The sequence below is a fragment of the Salvelinus namaycush genome, chromosome 11, assembly GCF_016432855.1.
Source record: "Salvelinus namaycush isolate Seneca chromosome 11, SaNama_1.0, whole genome shotgun sequence".
Lineage (NCBI taxonomy): Eukaryota > Metazoa > Chordata > Actinopteri > Salmoniformes > Salmonidae > Salvelinus > Salvelinus namaycush.
Genome location: NC_052317.1, coordinates 31,163,803 through 31,184,003, shown reverse-complemented (window position 1 = coordinate 31,184,003; position 20,201 = coordinate 31,163,803). Strand labels below are relative to the sequence as shown.

The 20,201-nt window shown below is 44.4% G+C and overlaps 2 protein-coding genes across 2 annotated transcripts in view; both read left to right on the top strand.

The window, feature by feature from the left end:
- The window catches only part of LOC120055344 (extensin-1-like), a 36,563-nt gene that overhangs the window by 1,896 nt on the left and 14,466 nt on the right, over nt 1–20,201 (top strand). The window lies entirely within an intron of this gene.
- The window catches only part of LOC120055343 (neurocan core protein-like), a 78,390-nt gene continuing 73,113 nt past the window's right edge, over nt 14,925–20,201 (top strand). Inside the window, exon 1 of the mRNA XM_039003214.1 lies at nt 14,925–15,260. The gene's annotated coding sequence lies outside the window, so the exon portion shown is untranslated. The remainder of the gene's footprint in view (nt 15,261–20,201) is intronic.

The window sequence follows — 20,201 nt, the reverse complement described above, 5'->3', positions numbered from 1 at the left end:
AGTGCTCAAGGGAGCCAGTACGCCTGCATGGTCCGGTATATCCGGCGCCACGTCCCCGCCCTAGCCCAGTACCACCAGTGCCGGCACCACGCACCAAGCCTCCTGTGCGTCTCCAGAGCCCTGTTCCTCCTCCACGCACTAGCCCTATGGTGCGTGTCTCCTGCCCATTACCACCAGTGCCTACACCACGCACTAAGCCTCCTGTGCGCCTCCAGAGTCCTGTGCGTCCTGTTGCTGCTCCCCGCACTAGCCTGAAGGTGCGTGTCCTTAGCCCGGTACCTCCAGTTCCGGCACCACGCACCAGGCCTACAGTGCGTATCAGCCGGCCAGAGTCTGCCGTCTGCCCAGCGGCGCTTGAACTGCCCGTCTGCCCAGCGGCGCCTGAACTGCCCGTCTGCCCAACGCCGTCTGAACTGCCCGTCTGCCCAACGGCGCCTGAACTGCCCGTCTGCCCAACGCCGTCTGAACTGCCCGTCTGCCCAACGGCGCCTGAGCCGCCCGTCTGTACTGAGCCTTCAAAGCCGCCCATCTGTACTGAGCCTTCAAAGCCGCCCGTCTGTACTGAGCCTGCAAAGCCGCCCGTCTGCCATGAGCCTTCAGAGCCGTCCGCCAGACAGGAGCCGCTAGAGCCGTCCGCCAGACAGGAGCCGCTAGAGCCGTCCGCCAGACAGGAGCCGCCAGAGCCTTCCGCCAGACAGGAGCCGCCAGAGCCTTCCGCCAGACAGGAGCCGCCAGAGCCTTCCGCCAGACAGGATCAGCCAGAGCCTTCCGCCAGACAGGATCAGCCAGAGCCTTCCGCCAGACAGGATCAGCCAGAGCCTTCCGCCAGACAGGATCAGCCAGAGCCGCCAGCCAGCCATGAGCAGCCAGAGCCGCCAGCCAGCCATGAGCAGCCAGAGCCGCCAGCCAGCCATGAGCAGCCAGAGCCGCCAGCCAGCCATGAGCAGCCAGAGCCGCCAGCCAGCCATGAGCAGCCAGAGCCGCCAGCCAGTCAGGAGCTGCCAGAGCCGCCAGCCAGTCAGGAGCTGCCAGAGCCGCCAGCCAGTCAGGAGCTGCCAGAGCCGCCAGCCAGTCAGGAGCTGCCAGAGCCGCCAGCCAGTCAGGAGCTGCCAGAGCCGCCAGCCAGTCAGGAGCTGCCAGAGCCGCCAGCCAGTCAGGAGCTGCCAGAGCCGCCAGCCAGTCAGGAGCTGCCCTACAGTCATGAGCTGCCCTACAGTCATGAGCTGTCCTACAGTCATGAGCTGCCCTACAGTCATGAGCTGCCACTCAGTCCGGAGCTGCCCCTCAGTCCGGAGCTGCCCCTCAGTCCGGAGCTGCCTCTCAGTCCGGAGCTGCCATTAGTCCGGAGTTGCCTCTCCGTCCTGAGCTACCTCTTTGTCATGAGCTACCTCTCTGTCCTGAGCTACCTCTCTGTCCTGAGCTACCTCTATGTCCTGAGTTATCTAGGGGGGACCGGTGTGAAGGTTCCTAGACCAGGGTTGGGGGCGAGGATCGCCACTCGGAGGACGCTAAGGAGGGGAACAAAGACAATGGTGGAGTGGTGTCCTCGTCCTGCGCCGGAGCCGCCACCGCGGACAGATGCCCACCCAGACCCTCCCCTTGAGTTTTAGGGGTGCGCCCGGAGTTCGCACCTTGAGGGGGGGGGGGGGGGGGGGGTTCTGTCACGTTCCTGACCTGTTTTCTGTTGTTTTTGTATGTGTTTAGTTGGTCAGGGCGTGAGTTGGGGTGGGCATTCTATGTTTTGTGTTTCTATGTTTAGGTCATTGGTAATTAGCCTTATATGGTTCTCAATCAGGGACAGGTGTTTGACGTTTCCTCTGATTGAGAACCATATAAAGGTAGGCTGTTCACACTGTTTGTTTGTGGGTGATTGTCTTCCGTGTCTGTGTCTGTGCACCACACGGGACTGTTTCGTTTGTTCGTTCGTTTGTCGTCTGTACCTGTTCATGCGTTCTTCGTGTATATGTAAGTTCGTTTGTTCAGGTCTGTTGACTTCGTTTATTATTTTGTAAATTCTCAAGTGTGTTTAGTTTTCGTCTTGTTTAATAAATATCATGTCATATCACAACGCTGCGCTTTTGTCCAATCCCTACTCCTCCTCTTCGGATGAAGAGGAGGAGGACAGCCGTTACACTGATCTCGCCACCTTAAAGTGTTTCAGGGGTTGGAGAATGCTTCTTTAACCCTCAATTTTGCCAAGTGAGTTTGGGAAGGCTACTGTGACTTAGGGAAGCAGGAGGTCAAGTGTGCCCAGTAACTGGCAAAGTGGAAGCAATTGTTGCTTTTCCTGCTCCCACGACTCACCGCCAGTTGCTCAGATTTCTGGGGATGGTAGGGTATTATCGTACCTTCTGTGAGAATTGATGGTAGTAGCTCCTCTTACATCTCTGCTTAGAACCAATTAAGTGGTCCCAGGACTGTAACTATGCTTTCGAGTCCGCCAAAGCGCTACTTTGTAGTGCCCCAGTGCTTGCCGGCCCCAACTTTGACAAACCTTTTAAGTTGGAGGTAGATGCTAGTATAGTGGGGGTGGGTGCGGTTCTCTTGCAGGAAGATTAAGAGGGAGTGGATCGGCCCGTCTTTAAAAAATAAAATAAAATAAAATAATCCCGTAAGTTCAACTCGTGTCAGTCAAGGTACTCCACCACTGAACAAAAGACGGTGGCTTTATTGCTAGCCTTAGTTTTTGGAGGTATATGTGGGCTCCAGTGCCTTGCCTGTTCTGGTCTTCGCGGACCATAATCCTTCAGTGTTTCTTAGACAAATGTACAATCAGAACCGCCGCCTTATGTGGTGGGCTCTGATTGTACATGGATACAATATACAGATTAACTATGTGAAGGGTTCGAATGTGGTTGCCGACATTATCATGGGTTCAGTAACTGGGGATGCGTGTTGGTTTTATTGCAAACTGGAAGTTTGTAGGTTTTGGGGTGGGTGTGCTACGTTCCACAGTTTCTGTGTTTTGGGTTTGTTTGTGTATATGTATATTTCAGGAAATGGCTTCCTGGGTTCCAAAGCAGCTGATTGGTCGGCCCCATTGGAGCTCTGACCCCACCCTCTTGTCAGGGGATACAGCTGTCTGCAATTACCGACTCCTTCTGCAGCTTGAAAAGCCAGTGTGTGTTTGTTAGGAGAGCTTCTTTGTATGTGATGTGTTGGTGGTTGGTCTGGTAAATTTGTAAAGTATTTTGTAGCCGGTCCTGCAGACGTATGTCAAAAGGACTGTTTTTGATTATTGAAATTGTTCATTTTAAGTGAGTAATTCTGTTTTTGTTCCCAGGGGAACAAAGCAACAGGCCTGTGGGCATATATATACCCGTAGTATGTACTCTGTCTATGCACACTAGGTAAGACCTGGACGGACCACCCCCTGTATTTTGGTTAGTGCGCCAGGAGGTGCTAAAAGGTTAGGTAAGTAGTGGGTAGGCAGGTAAGGTAGGAGAGGGGACTCTTTTCAACTTTTACTTTCTTTGCTTTGGTTCCATCCAGCCCTTTCCCCCACGTTACCATGTTAAGGAAATAAATTCCCTGTATACGGTAATATTCTCTGTCATCCTTACCAGCACTTACAATCACATACCTCTTTCACTCCACGGGGAGTTGCTTGTCGCAAGGTGTTGCGTTCCCCCCTCCAAGAGGCATGTGTAACAGTAAATGACAACAGAGGTCCTTTTGTACCTTTGGGGATAGAATGCTATCTGTTGAGCTGAGAAGACAAACCAACCAAGGCACACTGAGCACTGTTCAGCTGAACAAAGGGAAAGGGGATACCTAGTCAGTTGTTCAACTGAAATGTGTCTTACACGTTTAACAAGACTCCTCAATCAGGGAGGTAGATGACATCCACGTCAGCGGTGCCCGGGTAGCAGTGGGTTAACTGCCTTGCTCAGAGGAAGAATGATAGGATAGTTGGCTCTTGCTCCTGTATAAAGACAGAGAAGTTGGAGAGAGGCAGGAAGCCACAGGAAGAGAAATAGACATCTGGATAGACAAGCAGACAAAACAGATTAAAACAATTCATTTTGATCTATGAATGTACAGGGCTGAAGTAGGCAACTGTATACAGCCAGATGCAATAGGAATCAACTTGAATGTACTTTAATGGAAGATAGTACAAAGTGAGTACTGGATTCCTGTCCAGTGGGTGTACTTGTACATCAAGCTGCTCCAGAAACAGAAAATAGACTAGTTTCCTGTCCAGTGGGTGTACTTGTACATTAAGCTGCCTCACGCTACAGAAACAAGTTTATTAGCAAGAGCGAGTTTATTAGCAAGTGCATCGGCGATGTCATACCCACAGCAACTATTAAAACATTCCCAAACCAGAAAACGTGGATTGATGGCAGCATTCGCGCAAAACTGAAAGTGCGAACCACTGCTTTTAAATCAGGGCAAGGTGACCGGAAACATGACCGAATACAAACAGTGTAGCTATTCCCTCAGCAAGGCAATCAAACAAGCTAAGCGTCAGTATAGAGACAAAGTAGAGTCGCAATTCAACGGCTCAGACACGAGAGGTATGTGGAAGGGTCTACAGTCAATCACGGACTATAAAAGGAAAACCAGCCCCGTCTCGGACCAGGATGTCTTGCTCCCAGACAGACTAAACAACTTCTTTGCTCGCTTTGAGGACAACACAGTGCCACTGACACGGCCCGCTACTAAAACCAGCGGGCTCTCCTTCACTGCAGCCGACGCGAGGGTTGGCACGTTTAAATGTTTTGCTCACGCCGGCTGCAGGTCCAGATGGCATCCCCAGCCGTGTCCTCAGAGCATGCGCAGACCAGCTGGCTGGTGTGTTTTACGGACAATCAATCCTTATCCCAGTCTGCTGTCCCCACATGCTTCAAGAGGGCCACCATTGTTCCTGTTCCCAAGAAAGCTAAGGTAACTGAGCTAAATGACTACCGCCCCGTAACACTCACTTCCATCATCATGAAGTGCTTTGAGAGACTAGTCAAGGACCATATCACCTCCACCCTACCTGACACCCTAGACCCACTCCAATTTGCTTACCGCCCCAATAGGTCCACAGACGACGCAATCACACTGCACACTGCCCTAACCCATCTGTACAAGAGGAATACCTATGTGAGAATGCTGTTCATCGACTACAGCTCAGCATTTAACACCATAGTACCCTCCAAACTTGTCATCAAGCTCGAGACCCTGGGTCTCGACCTCGCCCTGTGCAACTGGGTACTGGACTTCCTGACGGGCCGCCCCCAGGTGGTGAGGGTAGGTAACAACATCTCCAGCCCGCAACCTCAGGAGGCTGAAGAAATTTGGCTTGTCACCAAAAACACAAACTTTTACAGATGCACAATCGAGAGCATCCTGTCGGGCTGTATCACCGCCTGGTACGGCAACTGCTCCGCCCACAACCGTAAGGCTCTCCAGAGGGTAGTGAGGTCTGCACAATGCATCACCGGGGACAAACTACCTGCCCTCCAGGACACCTACACCACCCAATGTCACAGGAAGGCCATAAAGATCATCAAGGACAACAACCACCCGAGCCACTGCCTGTTCACCCCGCTATCATCCAGAAGGCGAGGTCAGTACAGGTGCATCAAAGCAGGGACCGAGAGACTGAAAAACAGCTTCTATCTCAAGGCCATCAGACTGTTAAACAGCCATCACTAACATTGAGTGGCTGCTGCCAACATACTGACTCAACTCCAGCCACTTTAATAATAAAAAATGTATGTAAAAATGTATCACTAGCCACTTTAAACAATGCCACTTAATATAATGTTTACATACCCTACATTACTCATCTCATATGTATATACTGTACTCTATACCATCTACTGCATCTTGCCTTTGCCGTTCTGTACCATCACTCATTCATATATTCTTATGTACATATTCTTCATCCCTTTACACTTGTGTGTATAAGGTAGTTGTTGTGAAATTGTTCGGTTAGATTACTCGTTGGTTATTACTGCATTGTCGGAACTAGAAGCACAAGCATTTCGCTACACTCACATTAACATCTGCTAACCATGTGTATGTGACAAATAAAATTGGATTTGATTTGAAACAGGAGAGGCTTGTTTAACTTCTCTCCTCTACGGATCCCTTTTACGGGATCATTTTCCTAAACAACCGCTGAAATGCAGGGCGCAAAATATTACTAAAAATATTTATAATCATGTAATCACAAGTGAAATATACCAAAACACAGCTTAGCTTGTTGTTAACCCATCTATCGTGTCAGATTTTGAAAATATGCTTTGCAGCGAAAGAAATCTAAGCTAAAGCAATAAAATTAATCACTTACCTTTGATAATCTTTGGATGTTTGCACTCACGAGACTCCCAGTTACACAACAAATGTTCTTTTTGTTCGATAAATATTACTTTTATAACAAAAAAATGCCATTTGGGTTGCGCGTTATGTTCAGAAAACCAAAGCCTCGTTCCGTTCGACGAAAATTCCAAAAAGTATCCGTAATGTTCGTAGAAATATGTCAAATGTTTTTTATAATCAATCCTCAGGTTGTTTTTAACAAACATAATCGATAATATTTCAACCGGACCGTAACCTATTCAATAAGAGAGAAAAAGAAAATGGAGAGCTACCCTCTCGCGCACAGGAACTAATTTTATTTTTCAAAATAAAAGCCTGAAACTATGTCTAAAGCCTGGTCACAGCCTGAGGAAGCCATTGGAAAAGGAATCTGGTTGATACCCCTTTAAATGGAAGAAAGACGGGCCAGGAAACACAGATAAAAAAAATCACTTCCGGGTTAGATTTTCTCAGGTTTTCGCCTGCAGAATCAGTTTTGTTATACTCACAGACAATATTTTGACAGTTTTGGAAACTTTGGAGTGTTTTCTATCTTAATCTGTAAATTATATGCATATTCTACGATCTGGACCTGAGAAATAGTCCGTTTACCTTGGGAACGTTATTAAAAATAAAATAAAAATCTGACCCCTAGCGTCAAGAGGGTAAGGCGACTTACTTATTGCAGGCAGAGGCTGCCTGTGGAGGTGTGTACAACCTTTCTTCTTGTGTCTCCAAACACCACAACCAGGCTGATGCAATGAGAATGAATCTCCCAAGCAGCCTATTGCCTGATTACCATGACAAGTTCTAACAACTATACAAGAACCTCAGCGTGTAAGCTACAGGGAATTGAACAGTATGCATCACTTGACCATGTTAGTCCACCAAGATAAATCAAGACTGTTAGTCCACCAAGATAAATCAAGACCATGTTAGTCCACCAAGATATATCAAGACCATGTTAGTCTACCAAGATAAATCAAGACCATGTTAGTCCACCAAGATAAAGACATTATCTCTGGGATCCAGGTCTCGGACCAGGCTACCATGACATCATCAACGGAAATCCACTTGGGTTTGTTATAAATACGAAGAGCATCTTCGTGTGTGTGTTTGCCTTTCTGTCTCTGTGCTATACAGTACATACTCTAGCTGCTAACATTAGAAATGAGAATGCTCTTGGAAGGCTTGAAAGGAGGTTAATGTTATAGACATAAAAGGACTGTGTGTGTGTGGCCTCTTCAAAATAAATCATAAAATGCCCATACTGTATGTGCTCATAAGCCCCTTAGTGCTTGTGTCATCAGTGTTTTCATAGGGACTGTGAGCTGGGCGTAGCGTAAGTAGAGGATGAAGATGCAGAGTGAGACACGGGCCACATATGCTTTCTTAAGGGACTTTTTTGGTGAGTAAACTTCCACTCACACATGCACACCAACAAGATCTCACAGATGCTTTCTCACACATGCAAGCACGCGGACACGCACACATGCATGCACGCACACACACACACACACAGCTGCCACTTCATGCATGACTTGAATGTTAAGCGCCTAGGTGGACCAGTGTAAAACGTTTTCTCGTTGTTTGGAAGCTGTCGCCCAGGCTGCTCCTTTATGTCCATCACACATCAAACAGTGTACACACACACACACACACACTCTAACACGCACACACAAACGTGCACACATACCGTGAATTATTACACTGTAATATGAACAGGAGACGTTATCACCACAAAGTTCACATTTTAAACTCTTCACCATATGGCCACTTGGAGACCCTTTAAGACATTCCTTTAAAACAGGAGATTTCTTATTTTTTTGTTCTCCCCGCTTCTTTTTCTGTTCTTCTTTCTCCCCACTCCCCAGCAGCCTTTTGTCCAAATACATATGAACCCTTCAACAGAAGAACCATACAGATGTAGGATCTTCATTTGAGCCAGTTTGCTACAGCAGGAACAGAATCCTGCAGCAACAGGAAATGTGAATTATTATGTGGATTATAATTAATGGACATCTTTGTTGGGGTTGACACATTCTTCATAAGGGAAAATCAAGTTTGAAATTTAAGTGGATATTACAAACTTCAGAAACCTTTTTAAGGTTATCCTGCAACAGGGTGATCAAATTAAGATCCTACATCTGTATGTGCATTTTGCATTTTCAGATCATTACTGATTTTGTATCTTACAAGTTCACTGTAATGTCCAGAATTGGCAATAGACCATGTTGTCTATTTATAGTCTAAGTAGTATCAAGACTCTGGATTATTCATATCCACTGCTAGAAATGTACCATATCACCAAAATGTTCTAAAACTGTATGTATGGGTATTCGGTTGAAGGGTTCACATTCAGTTCCATGTATAGTGTCGCTGGTCCAAATTAAAGGCAAATTAACATTCAAATGAAGGAATTCATTCTGCTTTGTCTTTGGAGCCAACTGAAGTTTGACTCGGGGGGGGGGGGGGGGGGGGGAGAAGAACATTGCTGTGTGTTGTATATCTCCCTTGCTACTAATACAGTTTTGTTGAAACAAGATTTTACAAAGCCTGATCCAGTAAAATTTGAATTTCACAACTGTTTTGGAGGACATGTGGGACAAACAACCTATTGCTCCACAAGTCCTTTGTGTTATGTTTATGCATATTCATGGCTCCAGTATTAGCACACAGTCCTATGCACTACCTACATGCAGCACATACTGTATATTACCATGTGCATAAGCTTAATTGGGTTTACAGTAAGATGGAAGCTCACTGGCATCTCTCACTTTCTCCACAGTTGCAGTTGCAATTCTGTTGCACAGATGGGGCTTGTTGACATGGGAACACTTGGCCCCAGAATGGCTGCCAAGTCTGATTGACTGTCCCATCAGCACAAAGACTGCGTCCAGTGAAGGCTAATACACACACACACACACACACACACACACACACACACACACACACACACACACACACACACACACACACGCACCAATGCACACACACACACGCACCAATGCACACACACACACAAACCAACATGCCATCCTGCTCCAAACCAACTGTTAGTTTGCCATTGTGTGGTTTCGGCCAGGGTCATATCTACTGTGCATACATATTATTTGTGTATACATCTACATATCATGAATACATCTGATATGTCTGGTTGAGGCGATCATTTTTCAATAGGAGAGCAAATCTGATTTTAAACCCTGAAGTCTCTACCTTGTCTATGATGATTCATTGTGTTTTTTTTATGTTTGCTCACATTAGATGATTGATTTAAAGTGTTTATTGCAGCAGATCATCCTTTGAGAATGTCCCTTCAGAAGCCTGTGTCGTAGTTAGGCCAGACAGTGTTATCTGTGGATGTCTGCCTTCTAGCTGTGAGTGATTGACATCTCATGTCTGTTCGGGTAGATGCCTGACATTTCTAAAAGTCACCACACACGCATAGACCTCGCTGATCAGCCTTGCTCTGTCTGTGTGTGTGTGTGTGGATGTGTTTAACTATACTTGTGTGTGTGTGGACGTGTTTAACTATACTTGTGGGGACCTGAAGTCCCCACAAGAAGAGTAAACAAATAAATGTTGACCAACTGGGGACATTTTGTTGGTCCACACAAGGTCAAATGCTATTCTAGGGGGTTTAGAATTAGGGTTAGGAGCTAGAGTTAGGGTTATGTTTCTGGCTTTGGGTTAGGTTTAGGGTTAGCTTTAGGGTTAGGAGCTAGAGTTAGGGTTAGGGTTAGGTTTAGGGTTAGCTTTAGGGTTAGGAGCTAGAGTTAGGGTTAGGTTTCTGGGTTAGGGTTAAGGAAAATAGGATTTTGAATGGGACTGAATTGTATGTCCCCACAAAGTTAGCTAAACAGTACTGTGTGTGTGAGAGAGAGAAACCATTTTTTCTGTTTCACTAGCTAGGTTTCCATCCAATTGATGACGGATATGCATTTAAATATTCTAAAATCCACAAAGAAAATATGCAAATGTTTGTGCTTCCACTAAATGACTTGTTGCAGATAAAAATCAGTGTGTGATGACGTAGTGCACGCCAAATGTACTTTTTCGCTTAAGTTTTCATGTACCGAATAAAAATATAATGTTCAATGTGTTTCCATCACATTTTAAATTCTACCGATAGTATTGTTACAGAAAATGTTAATTAGCAAAGGTGCCTCCTCTGATCTTGGCACGTGGGCTCTAGCCAACAGCTGGCAGATACAGTGTGGGTAGGTTCTGCAGGTAGGCTAGACTACATGACGAGATTATGCACAAGAGCAAGAATGTTTTTATTTGTCGAACGGCAGTCAAACATCGATCATCATGTCACCAGAATAAGACCCTCAATATTTAATGGAAAGCAGCATCAAGCTCATCACCGTGCACTTTCAGCACGCTGTGAAGTTCATGACATTTAATCAGTTGCCTAATAAACTGCATGGTTTACCGAGTTGTAGTGCAAGGCCCAAACACCATATCATCACGTGACTCCAAATTTACTTCGATATGATGGTTATTATATCAATATTTGTGCCTATATCAATATATTGTGCCTATATCAATTATATCAACATTTGCGCTTACAGAGCCTTGCAAAAGTATTCATCCCCCTTGGCTTTTCCCTATTCTGTTGCATTACAACCTGCAATTTAAATAGATTTTTATTTAGATTTCATGTAATGTGTAAGGTTCTGTATTTATTTTCTTAGTCAACCTTGTGTTCTGTTTCGTTGTGTTCTTGAACGTAGCCCTGTCTTTCATTTTTAATCATTGATTTCACCTGTGTTAGTTACTCACCTGGTCTCATCAGCTCTTTATTTAGTTCAGTTCATTCTGTTTGTGCCTTTGTGAGGTATTGTTTGTTTTGACTCTACTAAGCCTTTTCCTAGCTCGTTTGTGAGAACCAGTTATAACCTTCAGTCCTAGTTTTGATTCACCTGCCTATTTGCCTGCCTGTGACCATGATTCCTTTCACGCCCTGACCATAGATTGCTTTGTATGTTTCTATGTTTTGTTTGGTCAGGGTGTGATGTGGGTGGGCATTCTATGTTGTATGTCTAGGTTGTCTATTTCTGTGTTTGGCCTGGTGTGGTTCCCAATCAGAGGCAGCTGTCTATCGTTGTCTCTGATTGGGAGCTATACTTAGGTAGCCTATTTTCCACTTGTGTGTTGAGGGTGGTTGTTTTCTGTTTAGTGTATGTTCACCTGGCAGAACTGTTCGTTTATCGTTTTTGTTGTTTTGTTAGTATTCATTAAAAGTAATTATGAATACTTACCACGCTGCACCTTGGTCCTCTTCTCCTCCAGACGACAAGCGTTACAATTCCTGCCTTCTGTGAAGGCGAAAGAAACACCTGCCGCGCCCTGCTCGTGAATCTACACCTTTTTCTCCCTGAGTATTCATTACATAACGGACATACACAAAAAAAGTCAAAATTGGTCAAGTGAAAAAAAACTACTTCGTTCAAAAAATTCAAAAAATACATCTTAAAAAACTGGAAAGTGGTGTGTGCATATGTATTCACCCCCTTTGCTATGAAGCCCCTAAATAAGATCTGGTGCAACCAATTACCTTCAGAAGTCACTAAATTAATTAAATAAAGTCCAACTGTGTGCAATCTAAGTGTCACATGATCTGTCACATGATCTCAGTGTGTGTATATTTACACCTGTTCTGAAAGGCCCCAGAGTCTGCAACACCACTAAGCAAGGGGCAACACCAAGCAAACGGCACCATAAAGACCAAGGAGCTCTCCAAACAGGTCAGGGACAAAGTTGTGGAGAAGTACAAATCAGGGTTGGGTTACAAAAAATATCCGAAACTTTGAACATTCCACGGAGCACCATTAAATCCATTATTAAAAAATGGAAAGACTATGGCACCACAACAAACCTGCCAAGAGAGGGCCACCCACCAAAACTCACGGACCAGGCAAGGAGGGCATTAGAGAGGCAAAAAAGACACCAAAGATAAATAACCCTGAAGGAGCTGCAAAGCTCCACAGCAGAATCTGTCCATAGGACCACATTAAGCCGTACACTCCACAGAGTTGGGCTTTACGGAAGAGTGGCCAGAAAAAGCCATTGCTTAAAGAAAAAATAAGCAAACAGGTTTGGTGTCCGCCAAAAGGCACGTGGGAGACTCACCAAACATATGGAAGAAGGTACTCTGGTCAGATGCGACTAAAATTGAGCATTTTGGCCATTAAGGGAAACACTATGTCTGACGCAAACCCAACACCTTTCATCACCCCGAGAACACCATCCCCACAGTGAAGCATGGTGGTGGCAGCATCATGCTGTGGGGATGATTTTCATCGGCAGGGACTGGGAAACTGGTCAGAATTGAAGGAATGATGTATGGAGCTAAATACAGGGAAATTATTGAGGGAAATCTGTTTCAGTCTTCCAGAGATTTGAGACTGGGATGGAGGTTCACCTTCCAGCAGGACAATGACCCTAAGCATACTGCTAAAGCAACACTCAAATGGTTTATGGGGAAACATTTAAATGTCTTGGAATGGCCTAGACAAAGCCCAGACCTCAATCCAATTGAGAATCTGTGGTATGACTTAAAGATTGCTGTACACCAGTGGAACTCATCATTTGAAGGAGCTGGAGCAGGTTTGCCTTGAAGAATGGGCAAAAATCCCAGTGGCTAGATGTGCCAAGCTTACTCATACTTGAGTAAAAGTAAAGATACCTCAATAGAAAATGACTCAAGTGAAAGTCACCCGGTAAAATACTACATGAGTAAAAGTTTTAAAGTATTTGGTTTAAATATACTTAAGTATCAAAAGTAAATGTAATTGCTAAAATATACTTAAGTATCAAAAGTAAAAGTAGAGTAAAAGTATGAATAATATCACATTCCTTATATTATAACCTGATGGCACCATTTTCTTTTTATTTACAGATAGCTAGGGGCACACTCAAATTAAGCATTTGTGTTTAGTGAGTCCGCCAGATGAGAGGCAGTAGGGATGATCAGGGTTGTTCTCTTCATAAGTGCGTGAATGGACCATTTTCCTGTCCTGCTAAGCATTCAAAATGTAACGAGTACTTTTGGGTGTCAGGGAAAATGTATGGAGTAAAACATACATTCTTTTCTTTTGTCACGCCCTGACCATAGATAGCCCTTAGGGTTCTCTATGGTGCATTTGTTCAGAGGGTGACTAGTTTTTTTTCTAGTATTGTTATTTCTATGTTGGTGTATTTGTATGGTTCCCAATTAGAGGCAGCTGATTATTGTTGTCTCTATTTGGGGATCATACTTAAGTTGTCCATTGTTCCCACCTGCGTTGTGGGATATTGTTTTGTTTTCAGTTAGTGTCTAAGTGCGGTCTGTACGGGACGTTCGTTTATTCCTTGTTGTTTTTGTGAAGTTTCACTTTGTAATATAGGATGTGGAACTCTACGGACGCTGCGCCTTGGTCCGCTCCTTTCGACGAACGTGACATCTTTAGGAATGTAGTAAAGTAAAAGTTGTCAAATATAAATAGTAAAGTACAGATACCCAAAAAACGACTTAAGTAGTACTTTAAAGTATTTTTTCTTAAGTACTTTACACCACTGTCTGTGTGTGTGTGTGTGTGTGTGTGTGTGTGAGTGAGTGCATGTAAGTATGTAGTGTGCCTGTAAATGCTATGATGCAGGACCTTTGTCATATTCATCGATACAGAGGGACCTTCAAAGAGAAGCCATTATTATGATCTGAGCATACGCCACTGGCAAATATCTGATTGAACAGTATGTTCCCTTGAGTTCAAAGTCATGGAATCGGCCTCATCTGCTATGTGACTATCCTAATTGGTGTTTTTGAAGTTGCACACCCAAACAACTACCTCCTTTAAGACATGACTTGACACACAACTCACAGTAATATATTTTATATTATCTGGCAGTGGGCCTAATATCAACACAAAGAGACGTTTTCTTCCTCTTATAATGAGGATGGATGCAGCTTTGTTGCTATTGTCCCTGCACTGCAGTGCTGAAATGTGAGCTGCTGCCATGCTGAGTTAGCCAAATGATACATCTCAGACAACCATGTTTCTACAAGGCATTATTATCGTGGCTACCATAGCACTGTGGTATTGACAAGGGATGGCTCTCAGTAAGGTCACCTGTGTGATTTCACAGCCACTAAAAACATTGTTTTTATTACACTATATAACACTATGACTTATAATATCCTTCCACTTATCATTAAGATAGGAACATGTTTTTCATGTTTTATTAACTGAAGATGAGAAAATGATGGATTTTAGAGTAATAAACAATAGCTTACAGACTATTGAATAATAAATGAATTACTGCAGGTGCATTTACTTTCCTGTAGGCCTTTTGTAAGGGGTTGAGGAAAACTGGAGTAAAAATGCATGAAACTCCCCTCCCCTCGTTGATATCCAGCCTAGTTATGAGCTCATGACATGAGAATTTTAATTTAATTCAGAGACAAGGGATCAACCTTTGAGGTTTATGTATGGGTTCGGATTATATTCATGTAAAATACCCCCTTTCACCAATCCGTTCCTCCAATCCTCGCCCCCCCTTTTTTTCTTCAGTTGAATGGGGGGCGCTTGAACCGTCTGTGTGTCAGTGCTCGCCTCTTTGTTCAAACCGATTCAGCTCCTCACCCTCAGCGTCGCCACCTGCGCACGGGGAGTGAGCACCGGCACCGAGTGTCTATCCAGATTTAGATTTAGATATCTCTAAATTGGGCATGTGGCAGATGCTGCATATTAGTCGTGAAGTAGACTAGTGGCTTATTTTTTGAATGTGTGAAGCGTAGCTTGGGACGTTGAATCATTTTTGCTCACTTACCGGTTCTTTTTTGCTGTTTCACCCATTCGACCAAACGCTGACAGACGACACGATTGGAGCATCGGGATACGTTTAGAGCACCTTCACTGAAGCGCTACGTTCCGATCGTACATTCCTGCAGATTTTTTATTTATTACTACTTTCAGGTAAGATTGAACATATTTTCACTGGCTGCAAATTGTCAACTTTGTCCATTTGTTTGAGATAAAGGATTTGTGGATATTGAACCCTGTATGAACAATATTGGGTAATAGCCTGCATGCAGACCGGGGTATCAGCGGCGTCTGGCCACAGGGAATGGAATGAATGCATTGCTTATCTTACTCTGTTGAAAAGGCATTTGGTACTGTATAAACCTTTGTTGGCCAACCAACCAAGCCAAGATTTCAGCCCAATTATAAATACTTTCAGGTGCTTTACCATGAAAATTACATAGCCAGGTCCTGCTTTCCAGGCACTGTATAATACAGGACTTTAACGTGACTTTTGTATGGACATGTTATGCATTCTGTAGCTATTATTTCGTACCTTCCTGACATGTTATTTCTTTCTGACATGTTATTTCTTTCTGACATGTTATTTCCTTCTGACATGTTATTTCCTTCTGACATGTTATTTCCTTCTGACATGTTATTTCTTTCTGACATGTTATTTCTTTCTGACATGTTATTTCCTTCTGACATGTTATTTCCTTCTGACATGTTATTTCCTTCTGACATGTTATTTCTTTCTGACATGTTATTTCTTTCTGACATGTTATTTCCTTCTGACATGTTATTTCCTTCTGACATGTTATTTCCTTCTGACATGTTATTTCCTTCTGACATGTTATTTCCTTCTGACATGTATCCTACTTTGCATGAAAGATGTGGTCATCTACAAGCTCATCGATGATGACCTCAGTGCCTACCTCTAACTGTGTCTCTGAAAAGACTCATGCACATCACACACACTGAGATTTACAGTAGCTTATTTTTGGGGTCTTTTTGATGATTTAGATCCAAGCTTATATTTAGGAGCCATGTAATCAACATTAGACCACTGAATGACCTCTTTTAGTGTATCCCCAACACAGCTTCTTATCATGGGAGGTCTCCTGGGCTTGTCTCAGAGTTGCCCTCATACAGGAGGTTAGGAGAAAAATAGACTCCTCAGGAGGGGCCTGATGGGAGACACAAAACTCTAATACTGCGGGCTATCAGTAATATGTAAGAAGCGTATAAAGTTATGGCACTGGCTTAAATGTTCTGTGGCATTTAAAAAGCATCCTCAATATATAATGGTCCTCAAGTTAATGTTGTGTGTGTGCAAGAAAAAATAATGAGTGACTGAGACAGAGAGAGGGGGAGAGAGACTGAGCGAGAGAGGGAGAGAGGCAGAGAGAGAGGGAGATCAGAGAGTGATAGAGGGAAACAAAAGAGAAATAGAAAGAGGGATGGTTCCACAGACAGCTGATGGAACATAGATCAGAGATCAGAACACCTGCATAGCTATCATGTTCTCCATTATTTATAATGGTCCCGCCCACTCTAACCTCTCGGGCCAATCAGAGGTGTGGCTGATGTTAGTAACCCCAATACCCTGGCCCGGGCATGACATCAGAGATACATGAAATAAGAGAAATAAATGACAGAACGTTAGCACTACCTCTGTCAACACTCCCCTAGACAATGATAGAATAGGTTCTTGTGGCATACAGTATATTTGTCTATTTCAAATGTGCTTCATGCAACGTGCTCATTGGAAACATGAGAGGCAAGGAAACAGGGTCAGCATATTTGCAACATCAGAATGATGGAAACTGGGGAAAAGTACAGACATTCCTGGTTCGTGGTCTGGTCACTAATAATATAGTCTTTCTCCACATATACCAGCTGTAAATTACATGGGTGATAAATACTCTAAAAGTCTAAGTCACACAGTAGAGCTTGTTAAACAAACAAACACATTGAAATGTACCAATCACTCTGACGGAGCGCAACTGTTTCAGTCACATTGTCAAATAAAATCTATTGTGTGAGATTATCAGTGGCCTAACAGCTCAAAGCCTTGTCTTGGTCAATTCATTGTTCTTGCATATAAAATAGTCACTCTATTTTTGGTAGGCCTTGTGAAGAAGGGAGTGTACCACCGGCAGTGTATGTCCTATAAAACTGTGGTTAGCAGGGTGAGGTTAACTAGTCTAGCTTTTACAACACAGAGTTTGGGCTGATGTCATTGTGAAACCACACAGAGAGATAGAGGGAGGTAAAGGGGAGGGAGAGAGGGAGGGGGAGAGGAGAGATAGATGGAGGGAGGGAGGGGAGAGAGAGGAGAGAATGAGGGAGGTAGGTAGGTAGGGGGGATGGATCGGGAGGGAGGGGTTAGAAAGGATCGGCAGGCAGAGAGATGAAGGAATGAAATAAGGAGGAGAAAGAGAGGAACACAAGAGAAGAAAGGGAGGCAGAGAGTGAGAGAGAGAGGCAGAGAGTGAGAGAGAGAGGCAGAGAGTGAGAGACAGAGAGATTGAGAGAGAGTCAGAGAGAGAGAGAGAGAGACAGAGAGATTGAGAGCGAGTCAGAGAGAGAGAGTCAGAGAGAGACAGAGACAGAGACAGAGAGAACGAGGATTTCACCAACCAGACTGAAACTTCTCCAGTGGCACCCATGCATTTTTTATTCTGTCTGGGTGCGTGCGTGAGAGTTCACTCCCGGGATTCCTGACTTACTGCCAGAGGCATCACAGACCTCCCTCACAGCCCATCAGATCAGAGAGAGGCTGTGCACTCCCACCGGGAGGAGTGGATGGGAGGAGCCGACCCGCTGAAGGAGAAACAGAGAAGACTGGTAGGCTAGCCTGATCTACTGGCAGGATGGTTAACCACGGCAGGGCCAGATGTCTTTACTGTAACCTGTGCCAGTGTTTCCCAAATGGTGTTGCAGCTAGCTCTTCCTGGGTGATTTACAAGGTTGGGGCAAGAAATATATTATTCACTTTTTATTACGAGGGTCATAAGAAAAGGCTCAAAGCTATAAAAAACATTCTGGTAACCAATTACTTTAGATGCTGGACGGCAAGCGGTTATAGGAGGCCTGGGCCAGATGCTGACATAACCTATACCAGTGTTTGTACAGCCAGCTCCCTCTACGCCACAGCAAAGGACAGGGTTGTGATTAGAAATATTGTACATTTTTCTCAAACAGAAATTCCCAAGAAAAGTATTTCCCAATAAAATTCCCAAAACTATACATGGATCATGTCCCAGAACCACTGATCTGTGTAGGAAAATGTGGTGCAGATGTATAACATGTTAGAAATAGCCTAAAGAATAAGCACAGCCGGGATAGAGAGGTGTGTCTGAACTGGTAACATGTTGGTTTTAGTTGTCCATATGTGCAGATAAGATCAATTTCAGCACACCACGGACACGAATATACACTCAGTGGCCGGTTTACTAGGTGCACCACCCTGTTCACGAAAATGGTTCGCACCTACAGACATCCAGGTCATCTATAAGTCTTCGCTAGGTAAAGCTCCGCCTTATCTCAGCTCACTGGTCACCATAACAACACCCACCCGTAGCACGTGCTCCAGCAGGTATATTTCACTGGTCATTCCCAAAGCCAACACCTCCTTTGGCCACCTTTCCTTCCAGTTCTCTGCTGCCAATGACTGGAACGAATTGCAAAAATCTCTGAAGTTGGAGACTTATATCTCCCTCACTAACTTTAAGCATCAGCTATCTGAGCAGCTTACCGATCGCAGCAGCTGTACACAGCCCATCTGTAAATAGCCCATCCAACTACCTACCTCATCCCCATATTGTTTTTGTAAACTTTTTTGCTCTTTTGCACACCAGTATTTCTACTTGCACATCATCATCTGCACATCTATCACTCCAGTGTTAATTTGCTAAATTGTAATTACTTCGCTACTATGGCCTATTTATTGCCTTACCTCCTTACGCCATTTGCACACACTGTATATAGACTTTTTCTATTGTGTTATTGACTGTATGTTTGTTTATTCCATGTGTAACTCTGTGTTGTTGTTTGTGTCGCACTGCTTTGCTTTATCTTGGCAAAGTCGCAGTTGTAAATGAGAACTTGTTCTCAACTAGCCTACCTGGTTAAATAAAGTTGCAAAAAATAAAATAAAATACTAATTTAGTCAAGTGGCCGTGGCTTGCTATATAAAGCAGACAGACAGACATCGAGGTATTCAGTTACTGTTTGATTGAACTTTAGAATGGGCAAAACGAGTAACCTAAGTGACTTTGAGCATGGTATAATCGTCGGTGCCAGGCAAGCCGCTTCCTGTATCTCAGAAACAGCCAGCATCCTGGGCTTTTCACACACGACAGTGTCTATGGTTCACAGAGAACGGAGCGACAAACAAAAACATCCAGTCAGCAGCGTTTCAACCCTGTGGGTGAAAACAGCTCATTGATGAGAGGTCGAAAGAAAATGGTAAGAATCATCCAAGCTAACAGGTGGGCCACAAACAGCAAAATCACGGCGCAGTACGTCAGTGGTGTGCAGAATGGCATCTCGGAACGCACAACTCATTGGCCCTTGTCATGGAAGGGCTATTGTGGCAGACGACCATACCGGGTTCCAATCCTATCAGCTAAAAACAAGAAGAAGCGGCTCCACTGGGAACGCCATCACCAACACTGGACAATTGAGTAGTGTAAAAACATTGTCTGGTTCGACAAAACCGGATTCCTGTTGCGTCATGCTGATGGCAGAGTCAGGATTTGGCGTAAGCAGCATGAGTCCATGGCCTCATCCTGCCTGGTGTCAACGGTACAGGCTGGTGGTTTAATGGTGTTGGGAATTTTTTCCTGGCACACGTTAGGTCCCTTGATGCCAATTGGTCCTAGATGGGTGTACCTAATAAACTGGCCACTGAGTGAATGTCAGGCCTGGAGAGGAAAACGACATACTTGGAATGATACACAATCTAGTAAACTACAGTTTCTCTTTTCAGTTGCCATTTTTGCTGTTTTTCAGCAGCCAGAAGGTTGAGATTTATGATCTGGACAGCTGGATTTTATCTTCAGACATGAGGTCTGGTACAATGATCTGTGTGGTATCAAACTGTTT